Raw genomic sequence first — 9,354 nt, forward strand, 5'->3', positions numbered from 1 at the left:
GGCAGGGGCGCGGCAGGGGCTGGGCCTGGTGCCTGGAACTGGGGGTCTGAGCCCCCGGCCCCCCCGTGCGGAGCCGCCGCCACTCACCGTCCCGCCCCAGCGCCCCTCGGACCGGCCCCGCCCCGCCGGCTGCCCCCGAGCCGCGTCCCCCGCTCCGGGACCCCCCAGCAGCGCCGGGGCGGGTCCCACTGGTGCCGCCCGCGGGGACTGAGCCGCGCTGCTCCTGGCCGCGAGTGGGATTCGAATCCCAATGGCCGCAGCGCGCGCCCGGGAGAGGGGGGTGCCCGAGGGAACCGGGGCCTCCCTCCACGCGCCGCGTCTCTGTCCCGCGCTCTCTCCGCCAATCAGGGAGCGGGGAGGGGCGCGGCGAAGTGACGAGTTACGGCCCCTCCTCCAATAGAGGTCGCGTGTGAGAGCGAGAGAGAGAGAACTACGCTTCCCAGTGTGCACCGGGAGGGGGCGCGTTGTCTGAGCAACCTGCTCGTCACTTCCGCTCTGAGACAAGCCAGGAACTACAACTCCCAGCCTGCCCCGGGGCGCCTCCGTCCTCTCCAGCCCAGGTAAGGGCGGGTCCCTGGGTCAACCTGACACCTCCCCCCCCCCAACTCCTCATCCCGCCCCGCCCCCCTCCGGCTCCTGACACGAAGGCGCGTGTCCCGGGGTCTTGGCCCTGTCCCCCCCCCGCAGCGCCGCGCCCCCCCCCGCCTGCTTCTCCCTTGGCCTCGTCTCTCCCCACTGGGGGGGGGGGGCTGTTGGATGGAGCCATGTGGAAATAGGGGGGAGGGGCAGGGCTTGGGTTAGGGTTCTCCCCCCAGCTCTGGGAGGGGAGTGGGACATAGGGGGTAGAATGGGGGAGGGGGCGGGGCTGTGAGCCAGGACTCCTGGGTTCTCCCCCCAGCTCTGGGAGGGGAGCCAGGACTCCTGGGTTCTCCCCCTGCTCTGGGACGGGAGGGGCAGGGCTGGGAGCCAGGACTCCTGGGTTCTCCCCCAGCTCTGGGAGGGGAGTGGGGCGAGGGGGGTAGAGTGGGGGAGGGGTTGGGGTTGCCTGCTGCCCTCGCGGTGACCAGCAGAGCCCCCCCCCCCCTGCAGCTTGCCGCCCCAACCAGGCGCTTGGTGCCTGGAGCCGCCCCTGGTTCCAGCCCCTCTGCCCAGGCAGCTCCCCCAGCCTGACACACACACCCAGCCCCTGCACCCGCCCACCCCAGGGCTCCTCAGCCCAGAGGGGAGCCCCCCGGCTGAGTGGGGAATCAGAACCCCCTGAAATTACCCTGGAACCAGCATGATCTGCCTCTGCCCTGCCCTGCCCTGCCCTGCATGTATTCGAAGCGAGTCAGTTTCCCTGTCCCAATGTGTCCTGCCCTGTGTCTCTTCTCCTCCCCAGTTCCCTCCAAACCAGCCCATTTCCCCTGCACCCCGGGCTGGGTCTCTGCCAATCCCCCTTCTCCCCTCCTGCCCCCAATATCTCCCTGCCCCTACAGGTCTATAGGGCTGGATCCTTCCCTCCCCCCTTCTCCCCTCATTTCCTGCATCTGGGGGTTTATGGGGCTGGGTCTCTCCTCCCTCCATCCCCTCCTCTGCCCCCAATATCCCCCTGGGGCTCTGTGGGGCTGGGGCTCTCTCCCTGCCCCTGTGCTCCCCCCCTGCACACGATGTCCTGGGAGAGACTCAGATTCCCTGGACCAACATTTCACAAACCTCCACCCCACATGTCTCTTCTCTCCCCCAGCTCCCTCCACCCCACCCCATTTCCCCTGAAACCCAGGCTGGGTCTCTGCCAACCCCCTCTCCTCCTGACCCCAATATCTCCCTGCCCCTGTGGGTCTATGGGGCTGGGTCTCTCCCTCTCCCCATCCCCTCATCCCTTCCCCCAATATCTCCCTGCCCCAGGCTGTCTATGGGGCTGGGTCTCTCCCTGAAGCCCCGCCCCCAGCGCGGGGCTCACAGACAATCCCCGCCCAGCGGCTGTGACGGGCGCTGGGGCTGTGACGTGCGGTGACGTGCTCACTCCCCGCAGGCAACTCCTTCGCTTGAGACCGAAACGACAGAAGGCGTCACGTGCCTATGGGCGGGGCTATGCAGATGAGCAGTGTCTGGCGGCAGGACGCAGAGCAGCGAGAGGAACCGAAGGAGCCCGGCGGAGAGAATTCTCTGCGTGTGGCCAGAATCCGGTGTGGGGAGTTCGTGCTGTGGGTGCCTGCACCGGAGTCACTTCGGGGCAGTGATTGCCACGGAGCTACGTATTGACCAAGGGCGTGTGACTGGGGTGTGGTGCCTGGCGGGGAGCAGCTCATGGTGAAAAGAAATCAGGTGGGAGCAGGAGATCCTGTCCTAGCAGGGGGCTGGGTGGGATTTCTCTGCAACCATGAGTGGGCTTGTTGCGGGGGCAACTAGACATCTCCCCCCCCCCAATTGATTCTGGTGGGCGGGGCTTCTACTGTCTGCATTCGGGAGGGAGGGGTCCATAATGGAACAGCCCACGGTTGGGTTGGGGGGGGGAAATCATGTTTCTGAAGTGGGAGAGCAACTTCCCCGGCTCCCACTCACTCTCCACTAGGGGGGCTGGGCTGGGATCTCTAGGGAGGGAAGCACAGAAAAAAACAGTCTCCCCTATGGAACCCCTCCCTGCTCTGACCACTAGACCCCACTCCCCTCTCAGAGTGGTGCAGGGGTCACTGGGTCTGTGTCTCAGCTCTGCTAAGGGCTGTGACTGATTTTCCCAAAGTGCTTCCTTCTGAATCCAGCACATCTGCCCCCCCCGGCCCGGTCGCTGCCCACCCCCGTGTGGGGGCACCAGCACTGTGCCGGGTCATGATGGGAAATTGTCCAAGCTGGCCCAGGAGAGACGTGTGTGTCCCTGCTGCCCCCTGCTGGTGGGGCTGAGCCTCACTCTGTGTGTGTGTGTGTGGTGGCTTTGCGGGATTTTGTATCCTGCAGCAATTGACACACACACACACATTGATGCACAAAGTGACTCACGCAATCCCAAGAACACTCACACACTACACACCCAGAGGGGCATGCTAGCTCCACCCCCAAAGAGAGAAACAATCACACCCCCAGCCACACTCACAATCACCCACCCACACACACCAGACTATTCAGAATCGTGCTCAGAGGCACAACCGCACACAGTTCACTCCCACTCCTCCCAACACAAGGACCTCCTGCCCCACACAGCCTGTGCCGAGGCCTGTGGAACTCACTGCCACTGGACAGCTACCAATCAGAATGGACCTTTCCAGGAGACCAATAGACATAGCCGTGGTGACAGAGGGGTTTGGGCTCCCAGGGTCTGACCCAGGCTGAGACTGGTTCTGACCTAGAGGGGTCTATCCAGCAGGGGGCAGCGTGACCCACACACAAACCCACCAGAAGCACCTTTCTTAGCCCGTCTCCCAGGCCATCCCCCACCCTGCCCCGGGTTGGGTAACAAAGGGGCAGTATGAGACTCTGGGCCATGTCGCAACCCAGCCCCAACCCCTCACTCCCACCCACTGACGAGTTGGGTTACTGCCGAGGGATTGCACAAGAGAGAGTCAGAGCCAGAATGAGAACCCAGGAGTCCTGGCTCTCCCCCCCGACACACACTCTAACCACTGGACCCCACTCCCCTCCCAGAGCTGGAGATAGAACCCAGGAATTCTGACCACCAGCCCCCCCTCCCCCGCTCTGACCACCAGACGTCACACTCCCCTTTTAGATCCAAGGCCCGTAGTGTGCGAGTGGAGCTGGCTGCCAGTGGGTGCTGAGCACCTATTTTTCCTCTGTTGGTTCTGCAGCCCCGTAGCTCCCATGGAGTCGCTGACTTGGCTCCTTTTGCACTCTAGACAGAGGAGCAGAACCAGGGCTATGGCTGATCTATGGGGCAGTAGGTGAGTGGCAGACGGTTCAGGTGCTGAGAGTTTGCCTGACCCCTCAGGGACACAGTGTGAGGGGGTGTCCCAGGCATCTCTATGAAAGGAGCAGAACAGGATTTCCTTGGTGTGGGGAGAGAATTGAGAGTGTCTCAGGGGGTTGTACAGAGGTGTTGCCCCGGTGAGAGACTGGCTACAATACAGGCCTCGCTGTGAGCAGGATTTGAACCTGCACAGGGGAATCCTATTGGATTTCAACTCCAACATCTTAACCACTCAGCTATCACAGCTGTGAGCACACAATTTCCCCAGTGCCAGAGAAACTGGTAAAGAATCACAATGCCCAGGCGTGAAGTCATCTGAACTACAGAATTCCCACCGCAAACCTGGCTCCCAAAGCACAGGGAGGATTGGGGGTTTGTTCTCTTTGCTTAGCCATGTGCAGTCACACAGAGAGCGCGTTTAAAAGTCTCCCCTCCCACAGAGCGGGAAGGGGAAATGATTCTCAACTTGAAGCCTGATGTAGGGTGACCAGACGTCCCGATTTTATCGGGAGTTTCCCGATATTTGCTTATTTGTCCCATGTCCCGACTGATGTTTGGTCGGGACACTGGACAAACAAACAATTTTGCCCTCTGCTCCGGCACACAGGCAGAGCCCGGAGGGACACTCACCCCCCCGACTCTGCCCCCTCCTTCCCCCATTGGATCCCTCCCCAAATCCCCGCCCTGGCCCTGTCCCCAGCCCCACCCCCTCACTGCCCCATTGGATCCCTCCCCAAATCCCCGCCCTGGCCCTGCCCCCAGCCCCACCCCCTCACTGCCCCATTGGATCCCTCCCCAAATCCCCGCCCTGGCCCTGCCTCTTCCCCAAGCAGGCGGCATCCTCCTCCCTCCCAGGTGTGCACACGGGCCGTGGCCATGGCCGGGAGCGCAGCACGGAGGCTGCTCCAGCCCTGGAGCCTGCAAGGCAGCGCAGTGGGGCTGGGGGCAGTGCGGAGCGGGCAGGGCCCAGGTGGGCGGGGGGCGGAGACACATGTGGGGCAGACACGCTCCTGCCGGGAGGGCCCGGGCCCGGCTGCCTGGTTCGCCCCTTGCCCGGGAGCTGCAGGAGGGACCTGGAGCGCGGCTCGGCTGCAGAGCTCGGAGCCCAGGCTGGGCCCAGGAGCGAGGGGATGGGGGAGCTGGGGGTGTATCGGGGGTCGGAGCCGAGAGTTGGGTGGAGACGGGGCTGTGCCACTGCCACCTGGCGGGGGGGGGGAGCCGCCGGCTTATTTTTTGTTGCTCCGCCCCCCGCGTCCCGATATTTCATCTTTGACATCTGGTCACCCCAGCCTGGTGTGAATGAGGATGTCTGGACCAAGGGGCCAGGGACTGGCCTTTGCTAGAGAAACCACTGTCAAGTTTGAGCCAATTAGGACAAGTCAGCAAATAAGAACAACCTCAGGTCTCAGTAACTGCTGCAGGTAGCAAAGTCCTACAGGGAGCAGTTTCTGGCACTACACCTGCCCAGCTCTGCTCCCTGGCTCTTCTCCGACTCCTGCTCTCTCCTTAGCTCCGCCCCAGTCTGGCCCAGGCAGTTCCAGCTCCCATGGAGGATGGGACCCCCTGGCCTGGTGACTCCCTCATTACACTGCCTGGCCTGTCAGTGCGGCTAACTTGGAGCTTTGGCCTCTCCCCATTGCCCCTGGGGACTGTCAGTCTCAGGGGCCTGATTTCCCATTGGCCCTTCCCCCTTCTATTGGTGCTGGGAACTAGCCAACCAACCCCGCCCCCCCCCGACACACACACACACACTAAGTTTTAGTAAAGGGCCAAGAGCCCCTTACACAAGCCAGCCCCGTGAGGGTCACCGATGTGCAGAGAAGGCAGCATGAGCTGGTCCCATGGTGTAACGGGCAGCACTCAGGACTCTGAATCCTGCAATCTGAGTTCAAATCTCAGTGGGACCTTGTATTGGCTTGTGATAAAGCCCTGGAGCTCCCAGTGCTCAATTTCCCTGTGTCCAGCTGTGCAAGAGCCAGTCTCCCCCTTCCTTACACCTTGTAGAACAAGGTCTTTGGCTGGGAAGGCCACAAAGGGTTGGGGCTGTGGAACTTGCTACCTTGATGGTTGGGCTTCACCTGCTGCCCACAAGTTTGGCCCTTGTGCTTCCTGCCACACTTTTCCTCTGGCCCATATTGCGCTTGAAGAAAGGAGTTTCAGGGCTGGGATTGATAGTCAGGGCTTGGCAGGAGGGAGGAAGAGCCCCAGGCTGGAGCCTGTCACACGGTCCCTCCTCTGGGCACTGTTCTCTATTTGGTTGTCATGGTTTTTGTTGCTATGGCAACTGAGTTAGATTATTAGGGGATAGCCCAGCCAGTTTCGGCCGGTTGGGTGAGCTGTGTGTCTGTAAATAAAATGGTAGTTTTGTTAGCTGTCTGCTGTCTGGCCTCAAGTGATTTCTTCCTAAACCGGCTGCCCCCAAGGATATAACAGTAGACATCTTGGCTCAGGCTCAGTACTGGGCTCTGGGAGCCCTCAAGGTTGGGAGGGAGTTTAGCAAGCAAACAAGGTAGAACGGCAGTGGAGTATTACCCTGGACTCGACGGCATTTCTCCATTGGTCTGTCTGCTTTGGGGCAGGGACAATAACACGTCCTGCTGCTTTCGTTATTTCAAAGGGCAGTTTAGGATTTTCATTCTCACACACGGTGCACAAAGCAGGACTCAACCCTCAGTGCAAACTAAATGAGCTGCTCACAGATTCTGGCAGCCCCAATGAGCATTTGGTGTGAGAGCCTAGACCTGCCCCTGTCCCAGAGAGAGGGGGGTCATCTGTGACAGGCTGGACCACTGACCTATCAGCTCTTAACTCCCAAACTTTCAGTAACTCTATCATCAGAGCCTGTGAGTGTAATTTAAACCATAAAAACAGCTACACTGGGCTGGACCAAAGGCCCACCCAACACTGTGTTTTGTTCTCTGACAGTAGCTAATACCAGGTACCCCAAGAGTTACTCAACAAGGCACCACTGGCAGTTGAACCCAGGATCTCCTGTTTATAAGGCAGGTGCTTTAAGCCAGCTAAGCCATGGTGCCTGCTTACAACTAAGACACAGTGTCTGCCCACAGCTGACTCCCTGCCAGCCCCACTGGGGCCTGACACACTTTGCGTGTGTTTGGATACTGCAAAGCAGAGGAGCAGGTGACGTTTTCCTTGCAAGCTGTGTGTGTGTATGAATCTTTGGCCAGGTCTGCACTAATTCTTTCAGCAGAATTATATTGCTCAGGTGTGTGAAAAACAGACAACGCACCCTCGTTCGGCAGCTTGTGGCTGGTGCACACTTTGCAATGCCACGTCTGGCGACAAAACTGCCCTGTTTTGGTGACAAAATAAAAACACCTCGACGAGAGGCCTAGAGCTTTTTGCAGCAAACTTCAAGTGATAAATTGTCAGTGTAAATGCTGCTGGTCATTATATCACCATGACTGGTCTCCACCAGTATCCCACCATGCCTGCTGTGAACTCGCCTGCCCTGTATTTCTGCTACAGAGGCTGGGCCTCTCCCCTTTCAGTATCCCCCTGCTCCAAGGGAAAGTTCTGACAGCTGAGCCGCTATCTACACTGGGATTAGGTTGATATAACTGCATTGCCAGCCTAAGTAATGTAATTACACCAACCTAATTTTGTAGTGTAGACCTGTCCAAAGAATCACACACCCACCTTGGGACCAAAACTTCACCTGCTCCTCTGCTTTACAGAATCCAAACACGAGCAACACTTGTCAGGGCCCAGTGGGGATTGGCACAGAGTCAGGTGTGCACAGACACGGTACTTTAAGTAACAGCAGGCACCATGGCTTAGCTGGTTAAAACACCTGTTTTGTAAACAGAAGATCCTGGGTTCAACTCCCAGTGGTGTCTTGGGGAGTGGCTTTTAGGGCACCTGGTATTGGCTACTGTCAGAAGACAAAAATCAGAGCTACATAGACTCCTATGCTGCCCCTTCCTCATGCCCTTACGGTCATTACAAAGTGGTAAGGCAGAGCCCTCCCATTTTTAAAAGTCCTGGGGTGTTGTTCTCCCCTGTTCAGGCACCCCTGGGTCCCTGCACTTCACACAGCTCTCCCTGATTTCAGCTGTTAGTGAGGGAGCCTCACTGCTAGCGCAGACTGGGCAGTTTGTTGCATGAGAGACACTGTCCCAAAGCAGGACTAACGCTTAGAGCTGGTTATCAGTGATTTGAGATCTGTTGGTCTGCAGCAGGACGCTCCATTGAGTCTTAACCAGCTCTGTTATTACACAGGGAAGAACAAAAGGGTCAAATGGGGCCTGGAACCCTTAAGAAGAATCCACCCCACCAAGTACAACACTTGTCGCTACCTGCTCTCAACACCACTGAGAATGTTTTGGGGTCACTCCTCGCCTTTATCAGCCTAGGGAACTGGGAAAAGAGCGATTAACAGGTGCTCCAGTGGCGCAATTGGTTAGCGCACAGTACTTATAGGGCAGTGCTAAGAGGAGCTATGCTGAGGTTGTGAGTTCAAGCCTCACCTAGAGCACTGGTTTTCATTAGCCAAGTGGCATCACCCCCTTGTTTGGCCTTGTGGAATTTAGAATTCCAGCCCTGGGGACACTGAGGGAAGGGAGGAGTCAGAAATGCCCCCTTCACTTATTACCTCCTCTCCAGAGCACAGGTCAGAATCTACCATCCTTTCTCCCCCGCCAGCCCCTGTGCCAGGATCCCTCAAGCAGAGCCTGGAGTCCTGCCCCTGGCGTCTGTACTATTGACAAAGACTAAGTGACAGGCACAAAACACTCAAATCCCGCCTGGTGCGGGGAGCCAGGTTTGCTCTTCAAATTCTGTCGTTGGTACATTTCCAGGCCTGGGAATGTCCCACAACAGCATTGAATGGGAAGCTGCCTGCAGAACAGTGACACTGCACAGAGCTCCTGTGGAGGAGGGGTGGGAATTAGTAACATTTTGAGGATCGTTTGGGAAATGAGCCTTTGCTGACAAGATTTGTCTCTGTTCATATTTCACCTTCAGGTGTTATGCTGAGGGATCTTTAGTATATTTTTGTGAGGTTAATAACTCTCTCCTCAACTTTATTTACTCAAATTAAAAATTGGTGTCACTTGATTTTTGCATCTCCCTGTGACAATACAACTGACACGTGTGGCTTTCTACAGGGGGTCATGATGTTAAAGTTGGGGAATTCAGGCACTGTACTTCTGGGGGGGGGGGTTGCTTTTTTACAGCTGCCTCACGGCCAGGCACACCGGGCTGTTAGCTGCACCCACTGTCCTTGCCAGGGGCCCCTGCTGAACCCTGGGCGGCTGCACTGCAGTGCTGGGGTGACTCTGCAGGGGGAGAAGCTGCTGTGGAGCAATGTAGAGCAGGTGCAGGAAGGAGACGGGGTCACTATTCTCATGCTGAACTGCACAGTTTTCCAAATTTGGGACTAGATTCATAGATTCATAGACTTAAGGTCAGAAGGGACCATTATGATCATCTAG

General features: G+C 58.3%; 4 non-coding genes across 4 annotated transcripts; 2 read left to right on the forward strand and 2 right to left on the reverse strand.

Moving 5' to 3' along the window:
• Positions 1-4,062: 4,062 nt before the first annotated feature.
• On the reverse strand, positions 4,063-4,144 carry TRNAS-UGA. Its single transcript has one exon. It is a non-coding gene; the product is annotated as a tRNA-Ser (tRNA).
• Positions 4,145-5,733: 1,589 nt separating this feature from the next.
• Positions 5,734-5,805, forward strand: TRNAQ-CUG. Its single transcript has one exon. It is a non-coding gene; the product is annotated as a tRNA-Gln (tRNA).
• A 1,053-nt stretch (positions 5,806-6,858) lies between these two features.
• Positions 6,859-6,933, reverse strand: TRNAI-UAU. Its single transcript has one exon. It is a non-coding gene; the product is annotated as a tRNA-Ile (tRNA).
• A 1,369-nt stretch (positions 6,934-8,302) lies between these two features.
• Positions 8,303-8,396, forward strand: TRNAI-UAU. Its single transcript has 2 exons — positions 8,303-8,340; positions 8,361-8,396. It is a non-coding gene; the product is annotated as a tRNA-Ile (tRNA).
• The last annotated feature ends 958 nt before the right edge of the window (positions 8,397-9,354 follow it).

This window comes from Mauremys mutica, unplaced genomic scaffold (assembly GCF_020497125.1).
Source record: "Mauremys mutica isolate MM-2020 ecotype Southern unplaced genomic scaffold, ASM2049712v1 Super-Scaffold_100127, whole genome shotgun sequence".
Taxonomy (NCBI): domain Eukaryota; kingdom Metazoa; phylum Chordata; order Testudines; family Geoemydidae; genus Mauremys; species Mauremys mutica.